This window comes from Schistocerca piceifrons, chromosome 6, assembly GCF_021461385.2.
Source record: "Schistocerca piceifrons isolate TAMUIC-IGC-003096 chromosome 6, iqSchPice1.1, whole genome shotgun sequence".
In the NCBI taxonomy this organism is placed as follows: Eukaryota; Metazoa; Arthropoda; class Insecta; order Orthoptera; family Acrididae; genus Schistocerca; species Schistocerca piceifrons.
In genome coordinates this window covers 377,295,930-377,315,697 of record NC_060143.1, presented here as the reverse complement: position 1 = coordinate 377,315,697, position 19,768 = coordinate 377,295,930, and positions in this window count along the sequence as shown.

The window sequence follows — 19,768 nt, the reverse complement described above, 5'->3', positions numbered from 1 at the left end:
ATACTGCATGGGCAGCTGTACCTGTACACGTCATCCAAGCTCTGATTGACTCAATGCCCAGGCGTATCAAGGCCGTTATTACGGCCAGAGGTGGTTGTTCTGGGTACTGATTTCTCAGGATCTATGCAACCAAAATGCGTGAAAATGTAATCACATGTCAGTTCAAGTATAATACATTTGTCCAATGAATACCCTTTTATCATCTGGGTTCCTTCTTGGTGCAGCAATTTTAATGGCCAGTAGTGTATCAACTAAAGACCCACTAATTAGTTTAGGTGGTGGATTATTTTGTACAACATTATTGTATTGTATTAATAAAGAATTTTTTTTAAAAAAATGAAAGACTAACATCTTCCAAAAAGCTTTCATATATAAGGGGCAGTCAGATGCAACCGAACACCCACCACGACGGGACTATAGAAAGGCTCCATTCAAAGGTAATCACCACTGGGAGACTAGACGATCAGTTCCGAGGGTTTTTTAGAACGCAGTCGGTAGCTGACGGATTTACAACTACTCTAACACTTCCTCTTCCGACTGAAAGCGACGTTCACGCATGTGTTTCTTCAGGTCGCCAAACGTCGTAAACTCGATGAAAGATCCGGGCTGTACGGAGGATGTTGCAGTGTTTACCAACCAAATGAGTGAAGCGTAGCCTTCGTCAATTGGCAGTGTGAGGACGGGTGGTATCGTGAAAGATTATTTCGTCCGACAGCGTTCCGACTGCATGAGGGCAAATGGCAAAGCTAAAAGTGGAAAAATCATACATCTCCTCCACCAAAGCAAACCACATCTGTTCACTCACGTTCGAAGGCTAGCGCCCCATGTGTTCGTCTATCCGGCGTGGCTCATAGTGGTGTTGATGCGTGCGTGTGTTGGAGCCTTTAATACGTCGCAGTTGGCGATAGTCCGAAAGTTTATTTTTTTTTACATCCAATGAGTCTTTGTATACTGTATTATTTTCAGCTGTTTAAGCATTGTGAGCGTGTTAGCATAGCATTACATATGCGTTATCTTTTGAAGATTTACGAGTTCTTTTCGCATCTGTTGCTTTGTTTTGTGAACAGAATATCTTCCAAAACCCTACTGCCAATTAGCCGGCCGAAGTGGCCGTGCGGTTAAAGGCGCTGCAGTCTGGAACCGCAAGACCGCTACGGTCGCAGGTTCGAATCCTGCCTCGGGCATGGATGTTTGTGTTGTCCTTAGGTTAGTTAGGTTTAACTAGTTCTAAGTTCTAGGGGACTAATGACCTCAGCAGTTGAGTCCCATAGTGCTCAGAGCCATTTTTTGAACCTACTGCCAATTGACGTCGTGATGTTTGTCTGTAATTAAGCGGATTACTCCCCTTTCCTTCCTTGAGTATTGGTGTTTCCTGTACAACTTTCCAGTCTTTAGGTACGGATCTTTCGTCGAGGCGAGAGGGTGTATATGATTTATTGGTATAGAACTATTTTATCAGCGTACTCTGAAAGGATCCTAATTGATATACAACCGGGAACGGAAAACTTGCCTGTATTAAGTTATTTAAGCTGCCTCGTTGCACCTAGTATATCTACAAGTTACTCATGTTGGTGGCTGTTTTTGATTCGAATTCTGGAGTATTTATTTCGTCTTCTTTGGTGAAGAAATTTCAGTAAACAGTGTTTAGGAACTCTACATTAATGGCATCGGTAACCTCACCCATGTAATTGCACATTTAAGGTACAGATTGTGTCTTTCCGCTGGTGCACTTAACATACGGTTTCGAGACAGACTGTCGCTGCGGAAATTATTTAAAGCTTTTCGCATTGTAGGCTGCGCTAAGATTCTAGGTACAGTAAAATGTAGCCGATCTTGGAGATTTTGTTCCGTTGAAACTTGACATGTTTTTTTCGTTGTTTTTCCAGTCGTGTTCTAACCTCTTTTGTGTAAAAAGGAGAATCTATTATTAATTTGATTGGTACAAATCTCTCACCTGCCGTCGATACTATTTCCTTGAATTTAAAACATTTCTGGTGTACGCTTACATAGTTTGGAGGGAGTAGATACTGTCTCTTAAGAAGGCGTCATTAGAATTTTTATCTGTTTTCTTGAACAGATATATTTTGAGTCTATTTTTGGGAGACTTGGGTGGTACAGCATTCTGTCTGGCTACAACAACGTTGCGGTCACTAATCCTCGTATCCATTATTATGCATTCTGTTTATTTAGGACAATTTGTTGCTAAAAGATCAAGTATGTTTCCGGAACATTTTACACATCGAGTAGGCATCTTGAACTAATTATTCAAAATAATTTTCGAAGGATGCACTTAGTCGGTATTCGGCGATGCATTATACCTGCCACCGAATTTAAACATGTGTTTTCACCACAAGTTCGATTCGATTTTTCTTTGAACAGTTCAGCACCTACATCACTGTAGTCGGGAAATCGGTAAAAGGAACCAATTATTAATTTATTCTGATTGTCAAGAATGATCTGTATCCTTACTAAATCATAGGAACTATGTACTTTAATTTCACTATGGGATAAACTACTACTAATAGCGCCAAGCACGCCACCACAAACTGTATTTAGTCTATCCTTTCTGAACGCCATTTGATCATTTGCAAGAGTTTCGTTTGATCGTATCCCCGGCTTCTGTCAGCTCTCAGTACCAATAACGATTTGAGCTTCTGTGCTTTCTATTAGCGCCTGCGGCTCTTGTCACAGCCCAACACAACTACGACAGTTTACAATTACAATACCGATTGTCGCTAGATCTACTCTCTTCCAGAGCTTCCCCCGCACCTTTTGATACTGAAGCCCCATGTGTACTTTCCCAAGACCCTATCACCTAAAAAAACCTCCCAAGGCACACCACACAGCCTCAGTAAACCGTGTAGCTACTTCCTGTGTGTAGTGCACCCCTGACCTATTAAATGGAAATGCACGTTGGAGGCAGCAGAATCGTTTTTCATTCAGTGGCAGATGCGGGTTCTCTGAATTTTCTCAGTTGTGTACCATGAAAAGAACGTCGTCTTGTCTCCAGAGCTTTCTGTTTAAGTTCATGAAGTACGAGGGCTGTCCAGAAAGTAAGTTACGATCGGTCGCGAAACGGAAACCACAGTGAAAACCAGAAACATTTTATTTGCAACAGTTAGATACACCTTCCACCTACTTCTCTACATAGTCGTCGCTCCAACTTCGAGTTTTGTCGTAGTGTTGTATCAACTTTCCAATATCCTCGTCATAGAAAGCAGCCGCCTGTGCTTTCGGCCAGGTCTGCAGCTCGTTGTCTGTCGAAAAATTTTGTCTTCATGGCCAGCGGTTTTTGTGAGCAGAAATGAGACTCAGGGGGAGCCAATTACGGACTGTATTGTGGGTGATCAAACACTTCTCATCGGAAACGCTGCAGGAGCGTGTTCATTGCCCCTGCACTGTGCGGCCGAGAATAGGCTTGAAGAAGGAACTGCTCGACAGTTGTGTTATGTGGGCTGCATGACACAGGCGAAATCTGTAACCGGGCCCTCATGCTTGGCGGGAGACGCTATTCCCTACGCATCTTTACGTGCTCACTGTTCACTCAAAACTGAAAAGAGCGTCGCGACACGATTGACGGGCATACTAGAGACACTGACCAACACATCTGTGCGAAGCTTTACCGGATTTTCCCACAGTGGTTTCCATTTCGCGGCCGATCGTAACTTACTTTCTGGACAGCCCTCGTATTTCCGTAATACTCGCGTGTTGACCGATCATAAAGTTAACAAACCTGACAACATACTTTTGAATTGCTTCGATTTCTTCCTTTAATCCGACCTGGTGGAAATTCCAAACACTGGAGCAGAGCTCAGTAATGGGTCGCACTACTGTTCTGTACGCGGTCACTTTTATGGACGAACTACAATTTCCTAGACTTCTGCGAATAAAACGAAATCGCCCTTTAGAATTCCCAACTACCGACCTTACGTGCTCGTTGCATTTCATGCAGCTTTTCAATGTTACGCACTGATATTTAAACGACGTGACTGTGTCATTAATCGACGTGTCCGTGTTAAACAGCATACACTAATATCGTGTTTGCACAGGATTGTTGTTCCAACTCATCTGCACTAGCTTGCCTTTTCCTACATAAAAAAAGGCTGCCATTGATCACACAAAACAGAAATTTTGGTTTACCTTGACCTGCGTTTTCCTTCCTGTCTGATGTTTATTTCATATTAGGTTTTTCATGTACTTGGAGTAATTTGAACTAATTATCAGTTCTTGTGCACTCAGATTCTGCTTCAGTAACACGTAGGGACGTATTAATTGTCTCAGCCATTGACAACGTGCATTAAGAATACTGATCTACGGTGGACACACATTAAATCCGCCATTCTGATATATATAACCAAGAATTTTGCTGGTCGATCTGTAAGGTCCGAGTACAGTGTTCAACACTTCTACTCCGAAATTCCAGAGGTCTCAATAAGATCCTTCTCTAAAGTATGATGCACAATAAATTCCATGTCTTAAATTTCAGCTCCAAAGGTAATTTCGCCACTGTCAAAATCCACAAGTTGTAGAGCTGTTCGACGGAGAGACTATTTCACTCCAGTGTCGTTTTCAGTAAGATGAGTTGCTAAATCAGATTAGTTATGGGCTTCATCCATTGGTAGAGGCTACATAAATTTACGTAAGATAGGCATATAAAAACTGTTTACATTGCTGTTATCTGTATAATAAAAGAATTAGAACATATAGCTTACAAAGTGTGGGACTACATGGCGTCCCCTTCGGATTCTCTATTGGGCAGTGTTATAGAAATATTTGGAAGAGATGTATCTCAATCCACAGTAAATCTTCGATTTTTCTCTTCGAATGTTCCAACAGTAAACTGCAGCTCAGTGCTGTAGAATAGTTTGAGGAAACTGATTCGAACACGTACATTCAAAATGTAATGCGCTGCTAGGTACGGTTGGGAATGTCCTCCCTGTGCTGTCATTTGCTGCTGCCGAAAACTGCGAATGAAAGGGACACGTGGCAGCGGACGTTGTCCACCCCTGGGATGGAACAGCGCGAGCCCCTGACGCGCAGAATGGCCAGGTGAGTGCGCCGCCTGTGAATTATGCAGACCCGCAGCGCAGTCCGCCCGCACAGCCTGCGCTCTGCGATGTGTGGCGAGCGGGCAGCTAATAACGGATCCAGTGGACCGTTGCCCGTAAATAATTAACAGAACGCCGCCGATACTGCAATAGCTGCAGTTCGGTTGCCTGCGCCTTTTGTTTCACTTATCTGAAAATCTTCCAGGCTAAGGTAAACATTGTAAGACGTGTATACTTCTATTGTCTATTGTCAAACCACAATTTATGAAAGATGTTTAAATTTTATTAATAGGATTAAGTAGGAATAATTAATATTTGTCATGTTGGAAATAATTGTGGTAGCAGGGAATGTCTGCACCAAAGTATCGTTGGCAGGAGAGACCGCACATTGATATAATTTTAAAAAGGGCGGGAGAGACCGCGTATGGATACATTTTAAGAAAAGAGCGGGAAAGACCGCGTATTGGTACATTTTGTAATGGTAGCAGGGATTTCTACACCAGAAAGCATTGCTGGCGGGAGAGACCGCACTTTAGCGTACCTAGGAAGTCAGTAGTAAGCGAGAAGTGAAGCGAGTCGGTGGCAGGTCTGAAGCGAGAGGTAGAGAGGAGCGGTGTGTCTGCCAGCCACCAGCTATGATTTACAAGAGATTATAAACTGATGTACAGAGACATCAGCTAACTATTATCATAAGAGGAACAAATATTATTGAATTATTTTTTCGAGAAATTCAAGACTACTGAAGGTATGTTTACGCAGTGCTAGTTGTAAGATTATTGTAAAAAGTAAGTCCCATTTGAATGTCTGTAAAATCATTTCATTCAGAATATAATTAATTTTTGCCAGCAATATTGCATTACTGATTATAATCCATCCCAAAAACCATCAACGTAAAACTTTGGAAAATTGTATTGTTGTCAAGAAAAAGTTTAACTATGAATTACGTAACGTCTGTCAAATTAATTAAGAATACCGTCAGCTTTGGTAATTACACTCCTGGAAATGGAAAAAAGAACACATTGACACCGGTGTGTCAGACCCACCATACTTGCTCCGGACACTGCGAGAGGGCTGTACAAGCAATGATCACACGCACGGCACAGCGGACACACCAGGAACCGCGGTGTTGGCCGTCGAATGGCGCTAGCTGCGCAGCATTTGTGCACCGCCGCCGTCAGTGTCAGCCAGTTTGCCGTGGCATACGGAGCTCCATCGCAGTCTTTAATACTGGTAGCATGCCGCGACAGCGTGGACGTGAACCGTATGTGCAGTTGACGGACTTTGAGCGAGGGCGTATAGTGGGCATGCAGGAGGCCGGGTGGACGTACCGCCGAATTGCTCAACACGTGGGGCGTAAGGTCTCCACAGTACATCGATGTTGTCGCCAGTGGTCGGCGGAAGGTGCACGTGCCCGTCGACCTGGGACCGGACCGCAGCGACGCACGGATGCACGTCAAGACTGTAGGATCCTACGCAGTGCCGTAGGGGACCGCACCGCCACTTCCCAGCAAATTAGGGACACTGTTGCTCCTGGGGTATCGGCGAGGACCATTCGCAACCGTCTCCATGAAGCTGGGCTACGGTCCCGCACACCGTTAGGCCGTCTTCCGCTCACGCCCCAACATCGTGCAGCCCGCCTCCAGTGGTGTCGCGACAGGCGTGAATGGAGGGACGAATGGAGACGTGTCGTCTTCAGCGATGAGAGTCGCTTCTGCCTTGGTGTCAATGATGGTCGTATGCGTGTTTGGCGCCGTGCAGGTGAGCGCCACAATCAGGACTGCATACGACCGAGGCACACAGGGCCAACACCCGGCATCATGGTGTGGGGAGCAATCTCCTAGACTGGCCGTACACCACTGGTGATCGTCGAGGGGACACTGAATAGTGCACGGTACATCCAAACCGTCATCGAACCCATCGTTCTACCATTCCTAGACCGGCAAGGGAACTTGCTGTTCCAACAGGACAATGCACGTCCGCATGTATCCCGTGCCACCCAACGTGCTCTAGAAGGTGTAAGTCAACTACCCTGGCCAGCAAGATCTCCGGATATGTCCCCCATTGAGCATGTTTGGGACTGGATGAAGCGTCGTCTCACGCGTTCTGCACGTCCAGCACGAACGCTGGTCCAACTGAGGCGCCAGGTGGAAATGGCATGGCAAGCCGTTCCACAGGACTACATCCAGCATCTCTACGATCGTCTCCATGGGAGAATAGCAGCCTGCATTGCTGCGAAAGGTGGATATACACTGTACTAGTGCCGACATTGTGCATGCTCTGTTGCCTGTGTCTTTGTGCCTGTGGTTCTGTCAGTGTGATCATGTGATGTATCTGACCCCAGGAATGTGTCAATAAAGTTTCCCCTTCCTGGGACAATGAATTCACGGTGTTCTTATTTCAATTTCCAGGAGTGTAATACAGCCACTTATTATGACAGCCCACCGGCAGCTAATATAGTAAACCAGAGTAAGTATATTCATGTAGCAGTTCGATGTAGCAGTCAGATGGCGATCCAGTAACAGTAAAAAAGGTAAGAAACAGTTTTGGGTTATTGCAGATAACGACTGAGGGCCACGACGACAACACATTCTATGTTTCGTCGAAATAATCACTTTCAATAAGCAGCAATTAATTTTGTATGCGAAGATTGAGAAAGAGAATAAATTTCAAAGGGAAGATTTCATTTGTTATTATTAGGTAAGAGATAGAAATCCTAAGGGAAGGTTTCATAGGTTATTGTAGAAGGGAAGGTTGCGTAACAAAAGAGATATAGAGGAGACGGGAAGGTTTCACTTTGCTACATCCAATCAGTAAGACTCTTTAGTGAATCTACTGTGAAAATGAATATAGTGACTCTGACAATTGTATGAATAAGCTAGTGTTAAGTGGCGCTACGCTTATTCTAAAGTGTATACCTTTAATTCACAGCCCATCGGCAATTCTGCGTTGAAAAGTGTTTTTTCAGGGTTGAATCCGCTTTGAACAGTGATATATTTTGTCGCGTGTGCTAATTATAGACAATGTCCCGCAGAATAATTACTCGTTCTCAAAGTGATAAAAGTGTAGAAAATACTGACGAGAAATTCTTTTCAGGAATAGACAGAAATGATGCGTGTGAGAAACCCGATATGACACGTTAGGTGAACAGACATTCGAGAGTAGTAATAATATGGAATCTTTTGACGAACAATCAACTTCAGAAATGCCAACTGATAATCAGACATTAGTGTAAAATAATTTGTTTTTAAATACAACAGATGCTACACAGTCACAAATTACGTGTAGCAGACATAATAATTTCAGTAACGAAACCACTATAATGCAGTCAAATAGTGTGACTCCATTACGTGCCGAAACAGAGCCAAACGGTACACAGCTACACAATCTGCGTAGCAGATACCACAGTTTTATTGATGAAAATTCCGAAATAACGGAAGAGGTGACACGATCAAAGTTATCTGAGGATGTTCAAATGAACACAGATATACAACCTTTAACAACGAATACAAATACACACAGAAGTCAATCTGAAACGAATCCAACAATGGCATTTTTGCTACAAATATGACAAGACATTAATAAAAACTTTAACAGAAGGGCACAAGAATCAGTAGACCTAAAAAACGAAATCAAGGTAGTTGCTGAAAAATGTTCACAATCAAACCAAGAATTACACGCCAAGATTCAAGAAATAACAGATAAACAAGAAGCATTCGCGGTTAGCATACGAGAAACAATGAGAGAGAAATTTTCTAAACAAAACACTCACATTGATGAACGTTTTAACAATCACACAGAAAAATGTTTGATACGTCACCGCAGACTGGTGCGATCGCAGGATAAAGAACGAAAAGAACTATTACAAACAATTACTAAATAGCGACAGGACGACAAAAAGAAAGTGTTTGCTCAGGGAAAAACTTACATGGAAAATCACATACACTCGATTTCGGAAGAAATTGAAACGGTTAAGGAGACAAATATCAAATACAAGAGAGGCTCACGGAAATCCAATCATAAACAATTGAGGCGAAAATTTCTACAGACACTGAAATCCAGAATATTAGGGATAATTTAACAGAAGAAGTTATGACACTTACTGACAAAATAGAACACATAGAAATCAATCAGGTCTCAGAAAATTTGAAAGCAGATTTTAAGAAAGTAACCAAAAGTAATTGTAAGTTACGAAACGAATTGACGGAAAAGATCAACGAACTCACTACAAGAATAGACCTGTTAGATACTAACAATGACAGTAAGTCAGATGACACTACACCAGTCTCAGTTCAACAGGTTTCTAATAGTAAAGATACGCGAATTACAAATGTGCAACAAATAATTACAGACCTAGAATCACGTAATAATTTGTTGCATCAGAAAATCTATTCTTTACAGCAAGGGATAGCTGACACACAAGAAACAACTGCAAACAATCAATACCAACAGAACACACACCGTTAGGACATGCCTCAGATGCACAATACATATAATGTCGGTAGACTTCAGAGAGTAAGAGATCTTAATCGGGTGGAAAGACACATAAATTCATATGCACAACATTACGAACATAATTACACAGTCCGCAGCTCGTGGTCGTGCGGTAGCGTTCTCGCTTCCCGCGCCCGGGTTCCCGGGTTCGATTCCCGGCGGTGTCAGGGATTTTCTCTGCCTCGTGATGACTGGGTGTTGTGTGATGTCCTTAGGTTAGTTAGGTTTAAGTAGTTCTAAGTTCTAGGGGACTGATGACCATAGATGTTAAGTCCCATAGTGCTCAGAGCCATTTGAACCATAATTACACACAAAGGCATGACGGTTTCGACCACAAGCATTTCCTTTTAGTGAGAAAGTTAAAAAACATTTAAAAACTACAGGACGCAAATACTGGGCTGGATCCAACAATTCAATGTGGCACTCCCACCGTCATGGCTAGTTCAACATCAGCTAGAGTTTATTATTATTAGTTCTTGCAGGGAAACCAGCGAGAAGAATGCGACCAACCGCTAGACAGTTTTTTTTCAGTAGAAGCATTCCAGGAAGAATTTCTAGCATCATATTGGTCAGAAACCACACAGAGTAGCATTAAAGATCGGCTAATTAGTGTGCCAGATTTCGAAAGTTCTACTTTCCCAACAATCACACAATTTTTCGTGTATATGGTTGAACTAAACCAATACCTCAATGAGCCATACAGTCAATCCACATTAATACAGCTGTGTATTTCAAAACTCCCCAGAGCATTAAAGGTGTCATTATTAACAGGCCAGCAAAAGGACAGCGTGTACGCATTTAGAGACATCCTGCAATTGCTAGAGGCACACCAGGCAGATAATGCGTTTGTTAATAAGAACTTTTCACGACATAACGCAAACCAGACAAACAATGCTAATTTTGAGCAAACACGATTTGACAATAACAATCGTAATAAACGATTTCGCAGCGAAAATGTAAATTTTAATCGAGAATACACACAGGGATTTATTGAACAGCAGTATAATAACAATGTACGTTACAATTCAAGACAGCAACAAAGCCATCCAACTAACATGACACATATACGACAGGAAATGCCGAACCGGTCTAAGTTTCACATAACTCATCGCCCAGAAAATGCAAGCCATTACACGGTTCAGCCACAAAATACACAAAACGAACAAAGTCAGCCCTTTCAGAGAAACACGTGTGCCTCGCCGTATAACCACAGTTATAACGACGGAAGGAGAGAAAACGAACACCGACCGCAAAGGACATTCTACAATGATAATTTTCATAGAAATTCAAACAGTGCACAACAACCAAGTCATCATATGAATGTACCAGACACAAGATTTCATCCGCCACCTACCGCTAATAATCAAAACGGTAGAACAGTACAGCTCATAGAAAACACACAACACTCCCTGACAGAAAATGAAATGTCAGAACATTTATGACTAGAAATAGCCTGTGATGTATCTTTAAATGACGACACTATGGATAAGGACAGAGAAAAGATAACGGCAGAGACACATTCTTACACGAAAAACCGACCGTGCAGAAAACTATATGCCACCCATTAATCCAGATAAATTTAAAGTCACAAAATATTTTAGCAGTAATTGATTCAGGCTCACCAATGTGCATAATTAACGAAGACACGTTTAACTGATGCAATAGCAGTAATGATTACCCAGTATTCCCGTTAAACAAAACTAAAGTTAAGGGAAAATTTCCAGGAAAAAGAATTGAAGTCAAAAGACAGACACAATTAACGTTTGTTTTTGCAGGGCAAACTTTCCACAGATATTGTTGGATAGTTCCACATTAAACAATTGATATAATTATAGGAATGAATTTTCTCGTACAGTACGATGCAAATATTGACTTTAAATCGTCATACCTAACATTACAGAAGGAAGACAGTATAGTGGTAGCGAGATTTCAAAACACAGTATCCTCAGAAGAACAAAGTATGCACAGGATCGAGATTATTGCATATTCTAAAAATAACGATTGTTATCTCACACTATACACGAGTACACATAATAACGAGATGGCAGAGGAACAGGAGTATAATGTATTAGAGACAATTACACGCAAGGTGGGAGACAGTATAGCAAAAGACGACACAGAACGCACAGAATTAGAAAATATTCTTGTGGAACATAAAACAGTTTTTAACAATGTTCCAGGACCGATGACAGGATTTATGTACCAATTTCAGATGAAACCACACGAGACTTTCAAAGCAAAACACTATCCAATCCCACATATACACACAGAAGCAGTTAAGAAAGAGTTACGAGCAATGATTGATCAGAGTATAATTGAACCAGCAACAAGTCAATATATAAATCCATTACACATCGCTGAAAAGAAGGATGTATCACTCCGTTTGGTTTTAGACTCACGTCAGGTTACTAAAACAACCATTACAGAAACTGAGCAACCACAGACGTTAGAAGAGTTACTGCAAAAGTTTCATGGCACCTCTATATATACCACCCTCGATCTCAAATTAGGATTTTGGCAAATCCAGTTGCATCCAAATTGCCGAAAGTATACGGCATTCCTTTACTTTGGTGAATGTTACCAATTTTGTAAACTTCCATTTGGACTAACGATTTCGTCTGCAGCCTTTATACGAGGCATGAATACAATTCTCCCACAGGATCTTAAAAACAAAATTACTACATATGTAGATGACATTGTAATCGCAGCAGAAAACTGGGAACAGCACAACCACACTCTTAAACAATTACTGAATACATTCGAGCAGAACGGTGTAACTATAAACCTCCGTAAATCTGAATTTGGAAAAGCCTCAATAAAAGTTCTAGGTCATATCATTTCACAAACAGGTATTGCACCAGACTCTGACAAATTGCAAACATCGAAAGATATGGACGTGCCAACAAATGAGAAGGAACCACGGAGCTTTTTAGGCGTTATTAATTATTTTAGCACTAGACACACCTGACCCAACACAAAACTTTTCCATTGCAACAGATGGTTCAACTACAGCGCTAGGAGTACATATTTTCCAGGACGTAGAGGAGGAAGGTAAGACAATCTTTAAACATATTGCGTTTGCAAGCAGGGTACTTTCTCCAGCAGAGCGCAAATATTCTGTAACAGAATTAGAGACGCTATGCGTAGTATGGGAATTTAAGAGATTCCGTCATTATCTATATGGAAGGCACACCAGAGTATATACCGATCACCGAGCAGTCCAGTTTTTATTATCAGTAAAACTTACGCAAGATAGATTAAGCCGTTGGAAATTATATCTACAAGAGGTCGACTTCACTATTGTACACATTCCAGGCACGCAGAATATTGTTGCCGGCGCACTACCGAGATCTATACACCATAAACGACTAGAGAAAGAAAATACCGTCTGCCACAACAACCATAGTATTATGTATATCAAACAAGAAGCTTTCGAAATCTTTATATCATCAGCATTACAGGACATAGAGAGAGAACAGCAGAAAAATGAAACACTAAAAGAGATTGTAACGCTTTGGCGAGCAAGAACAACGCAAAAATCAGACGTAATTACACTGTACATCAAAATATTTTCTTTATTCACTCATACCCAGACGGCAACAATTGACTTTTATGCATTCCAGAAGGGATCAGAGACAAATTGATATGGTATACGCACCTAAACCATGCACACTACGGAGCTAGGAAATGCTTTCTAATTCTTCGACAAAATTGTCACTTCAACAATATGGAAAACCACGTTCGCAAAGTTATGGCTTCCTGCAAGAAATGTCAGAAAGCTAAATCATAAACAGTGTCAAATATTCCACCATGTATCCCATCATACCGGTTAACTTAAGACACATGGCAGCAGTAGATCTTTTCGGTCAAATCCCCGGAACAAGTAAAGGTTATAGTTATATTATAGTGGCCGTAGAACTGACATCCAAATTTGTAACATTTTCTCCACTATGGAAAGCAACAGCTAGATCAGTATCAAGAGCATTTGTAAAAGATTTTCTGTCAATAGTAGGACATGCACAGAAGGTTATTTCAGATAACGGACCGCAGTTTAGGTCAGACATATGGAAACAAATGTTAGAGAGTAAGAACATAACACCAATTTACATATCAAGATATCACAGTTCTTCTAACCCGTCAGAAAGAATAATGAAAGAGATGGGGAAACTATGTAGAATTTATTGCCACAGGAAGCTTACAACATGGGACGAATACATTTCACAGTGTCAGGAAGTAATAAATGCAATACCTAATGAGTCAACGATGCTCTTACCAACTGTAATACTAACGAATAAAGACCCACCGAATAAACTTACTGAAATGATTACTTTTCCAAAGAAGCGTCGACTTCGTCATTGTGAGATAACAGACATGACACTAGCGAACATTAAACGAGCTGCAGATCGTCGGAAGAGACAGCAGAAGCAGGTAAGTAGATTACGCAAGTACGAGATTGGCGATAAGGTACTAGTCCGTACCCATTGTGTGTCACATAAAGGGAAGAACCGATGCAAAAAATTTGAACTTCTATATGCAGGACAGTACAGAATTCGAAATTTTCCGCACGCTAATGTAGTACACATTGAGACCCTTAGAACAAAAAAATCGAGAGGAAACCATCATATGTCAAACATAAAGAAATTCTTAAAATAGAAAAACCTTCTTACTGGGATACATATAGACAGAGTATAACAATGAGCTTTTTGACACATTCCAGCAAGCTCGAACACAGTGAGCTACTAATGGGTTGTTTACGTGCACAACAGGTCGCCTCGACTCGACCGTAGATAATTACACTGAGCATTAACAACAGTCTTAGAAGCGTTCTCGCAGGAAATTTATTTCACATTATGTAGGGTAAGTGAAGCAATCAACAGGACTACTTTCAATGTAAACGTATAACATGTACAAATGATTTTCATACACTAGTAGCAATTAGATGTATTGTTTAACCCGTGCATGCAGCATTGTTGTCATAGTTCACCAAAATAAACGTAGTTTTAATTATAATATAGGTATTGAATATGGAGAAATATGGGTAAATGCTTTACAGTTCATGCCGAGAGCTGACGCGATTTTCCAGATGCAGAGAGATGTTGAAGTCACGCCGTGCGCTGACGATTATTAACCATGAATATTTTGTTGTAGGTAATGCAGAGAGATGTTGAAGTCATGCCATGCACTGACAATTATTAGCAGTGAATATTTTATTATAGGCTATGAAAAGAGATGACACGAGGTCCAAAGGACAGAGGAGAATGAAGATGTTAGTATGTAAGGAATATAATTTAGCAATGGTTTGTTTTGATAACAGGTGATAGAACGCAGCGCAGCACTACGGATGGAGAAACCACATGAAACTGCTTACTATATGGACTTCACTATTCGAATTTTTTTTTCTGCATTGAACATGATATCTTTTACATCAGATACATACATAGGAAAAACAGATCACTCCAAATGTCAGCATACCGATTCGCACTCTGAGTAAAATACAAATGTTTTCTCTTAAATAAAAATGAAGATGTGTGCTACACAACTCAAACATAATTTGTAGTCGACTGACAATATGACTCGTAACTGACGACCACATTACCGAACATACTGAAGTCACAGAAAGTGACATAGTTTGTCACAATGTACTTTCATATTTCAAAAACTGTGAATTCACAACCTATGAAGTAATATAACAGTGTCTTTATGTAATTATTTATATGAGCACCAGATTATGATTTATTTAAAGGAAATGTATCTGCTAAAGTCACAGAAAGTGACAGTTTATATAAAGGTACTTGTCTATTTTGTTTAAAACGTTGATGCCTAAATGTACTACTAAATTCCATTTACAGGAATATTTGTTTATGTTATTGACTGTCACATAATGTCATATGTACTGTAGGCTGAATTCACTACAAATGAAAAATGTATTTTTATGTAATTATTTAAAACTATAAACTTTATCTACAGTCACACAAGGTGACATATTTTGTCCTTTTAAACGTAAAATAAGAATACGGTAAAGATAATTTTTATGAGCACTGAGGAAAGACATGATGTAAAATTTGGTAATAACGATATCAACCATATCCGTGAACCTTTTGACAAAATGATTATACCTGTACCTTAATTCCTGTGCATCCCCCTGGTTATGGAGCACAAACAAAGTGAATAGTGAACCACATTACTTCAATCTACGATGTTTTCTATGAAGTGTCGGCATACCAAGATGCACGCCACAGTCATGATGTACGCCAATAGGTGCGTGCATACCAAGATGCACACCATCACTAGTAATGGACAATTGGAGTTGGAACTCGTACCTGATGTAGCTGCAGCAACTCAGGAAATTCGACGGTTAACTTAGTGTTTGGTTACACTAGAACTATGGATCAAAGAGACGACGGAATCACATGGCGAAACCTGGTGTTGTGCAATGTGAGGGAAAGAAACGGACTTTTGAGTGCATTCACAGACAGTTGCCAGTGCTTTGCCCATGATATCCAAATCTTTTTTTTCCCTTCCTTGAAGATGGTACTAATAGATGCCAATTTTACCAGAGGAACAAATTTATAATGAAACATAAACTATATTCTAATTATTTGAAATCCATTACTATTAGAGATATAAATAACTATTACTACCTGATGTACACTTCCAACTTATGGACTCATATTATTTGTACATTTTGATGTATATTATTTTGAATATTCTCTTTGTTAGACTTAGGAAAAAAAATTCATATGACAGTATATGTATGTGCTTTGTTGAAAGAAATATTCTATCATTAACTTACTTATTACTTCACGTATTTCTATAATTAAATTTTCTCCTTGCGTCAAGTCCAAATGACTTAACGACGTAGAAAATTTTAAGGAAAACCAGTGGAGGGTTATCTAAGGCGTGTATATTTCTATTGTCTATTGTCAAAACAAAATTTATGAAATATATTTATATTTTATTAATAGGATTAAGTAGGAATAATTAATATTTGTCATGTTGGAAATAATTGTGGTAGCAGGGAATGTCTGCACCAAAGTATTGTTGGCAGGAGGGACCGCACATTGATATAATTTTAAAAAGGGCGGCCGCTCGGGATTAGCCGAGAGGTTTAAGGCGCTGCAGTCATGGACTGTGTGGCTGGTTCCGGCGGAGGTTCGAGTCCTCCCTCGGGCATGTGTGTGTGTGTTTGCCCCTAGGATAATTTAGGTTAAGTAGCGTGTAAGCTTAGGGACTGATGACCCTAACAGTTAAGTCCCATAAGATTTCACACACATTTGAACAATTTTTTAAAAAGGGCGGGAGAGACAGCGTATGGATACATTTTAAGAAAAGAGCGGGAAAGACAGCGTATTGATACATTTTGTAATGGTAGCAGGGACTGTCTTCACGATAAAGCACTGTCGGCGGGAGAGACCGTACTTCAGCGTTCGTAGTAAGTCGGTAGTAAGCGAGAAGTGAAGCGAGTCGGTAGCAGGTCTGAAGCGAGAGGTTGAGAGGAAAGGTGTGCCTGCCAGCCACCTTCTATGATTTACAAGAGATTATAAACGGATGTACAGAGACATCAGCTAATTATTAGCATAAGAGGAACTAATGTTATTGAATAATTTTCTTTGAGAAAGTCAAGACTACCGAAGGTATGTTTGCGCAATGCTAGTTGTAAGATTATTGTAAAAAGTATGTCCCATTTGAACGTTTGTAAAATCATTTCATTCAGAACATAATTAATTTTTGCCAGCAATATTGTAAGTAGGCTGTTTATGTTTTCTCTATGTAAGTAGGCTGTTTATGTTTTCTTATTGGCAACATTACGTAGCGCTCAATATGAAAATCACTGGCTGTGCTGTGAATTGCTTGGTAATTTAGATTTACTGTAGCTTGCTTTGCGATTTACCATTTTTTTTCATTGCTGTTTATATTAATTGTTTTATGTGCTGCTGCATTGCCTCGTCCCTTAGTTTAGCATCTGAGCTCAGTAGATTTAAGTTAGCTTAAGAGGGGGTAGACTATATAAGAAACTGACTATGGAGAATAGGTAAAGAATGCATTGAGAAGTTATACAAAAAAAAAAGTACAGAAAACAGGTTTAGGTAGGATTTTCTTGGAAATAAATGTTGAGGTGAGAAATGTGTGAACATATAAATACAGAAAGCATGCTTAGATAGAATTTTTTTGGTGGAAACAAAAGATGAAATAAGAGGAAAGATATATGAAGTTTTGGGTTGGACTGCAGTACCAAATGTTACACTGAAAACGAACCCTATCCTTTCCTATTGGTGTTATCCCACTATATGTTTGTGTACCCTTGTGTATTTGTTTTCTTCCTGTCTCTGTGTAGTTTCATAGAATTTTTTCTTCTTTTAATATTAAGCTACATTCACTATGATGAGGAATACTGTTATCCTCGAATATAATTGGCATTAATAATATGTTATTTACTTTGTAAAGATGTTAGACATTATTAATTCTGTTCTGTTTAATGCTCATGTGTGAAGTTGATGTTTCAAAAGTTATTGTGATCTTTTATGTATGTGCTCATGTCATAATTCCACTGATGTATATGTTAGTTCGATTCTTTTGTAAAGCCTGTACTACAAATTTTATCTGTATTATTATGTTCTTTAATGATGTATTTTGTACCTTTGTTATCGTATTTTTATGTTACCAAATTGTAATTGTTACCAGTTCTTCAAATTAAGTAACATTTCACTGCACACGTTTCTGTTGGTCATAGTACATGGACAATATGTGAGAAGTAGAGACTGATAGTGTTTGCACGTGTGTTAATGATTCAGCAAGGGACTGGATAACAGCATTGCTGGATCTAAGGACAATTCCAGAAACTTTGTGAGTGCACAAGTGGTGGTTTATGGACTTGCTATATTGTCCGCAAGACTCTTCGATGGTGATTGTGCACCTGCACATTTGCAACAAATGGCTGCTGGCCGTCTCTACCAGGACTACAGTGGGTCTGCATCTTTGATGGCCCACCAATTGCTACAAGGACTGCAGTGGGTCTGCACCTCTGTAATTTCTACCAGGACTACAGTGGGTCTGCTCTGTGATGACCTAACTACCAATATTCTTCAAAACGTCGACTGACTCTGCTGTGGGTTTACTCTGTTGTGGCCCATTACCTGTCTGCATGTCGAGTCAGCACTGTCTTTCCGTTGGAAGGACAACACTACTTCTTCAAGACTGCATGGAAATCCACTACTTCTGTGTGCATTTTCTTTTACTGCTCAGACTTTGAGAAAAACTCTGCATTTTTACTGTGATGAACAATCTGGACTGTCAGCACTTGACACGGCGTACACGATACAATTATTTGTAAAAATTCCTTACTTTCCGTCATCACTTTATAGAATGAGAAAATTAGGCTAATGTATGAAGCAACAGACATGCTCAGTCATCAAGCATAAGGTTGAAATGGCTCTGAGCACTATGGGACTTAACTTCTGGGACTTAACTTCTGAGATCATCAGTCCCCTAGTACTTAGAACTACTTAAACCTAACTAACTTAAGGACATCACACACATCCATGCCCGAGGCAGGATTCGAACCTGCGACCGTAGCGGTCGCGCAGTTCCATACTGAAGAGCTTAGAATCGCTCGGCCACCTCGGCCGGCCAAGCACAAGGAAGTGAATTTGGCGGTCTCTGCAAACTCCAGACTAATATAAATAACACCCATTTGTTGCAGCCGATTAACCAATGGTTGCAATATTATATATACAAAATATTTACATGGTGAAGCCGTCATGCGCTATGATAGGGAGTCTTACACGTCTGTGAAACTAAGCTAACCAACAAAACTGAGCCCCAGGTAACTTATGTATCAATGAAAAGTGTAGATTCCTTGACACTTCTTGGCAGATTAAAACTGTGGGCCGGGCCGGGACTCAGATCCGGAACATTAGTCTTTCTGGAAAAAATGCTCTGCCGATTGAACTTCCCACGCATGAATTGAGACCCGGTATCACAACTTTACTTTCTGCTGATTCCGGATTCGAGTACCGCCTGTGCTGCAGGTACTGCAAACGTCAGACTTACTGAAATAATACTTATCTGTGGCTGCCGGATGACAGACGGTTGCATTACTATACATCAAAATATTTACATGGTGAAGCCATCATGCACTATGATACGAATTATTACACGAAATAAACAGAATGTTTCATGTCAGTACATACCTCGGCGAAGAGTGAAAATTCATTCTGGGGCATAACTTC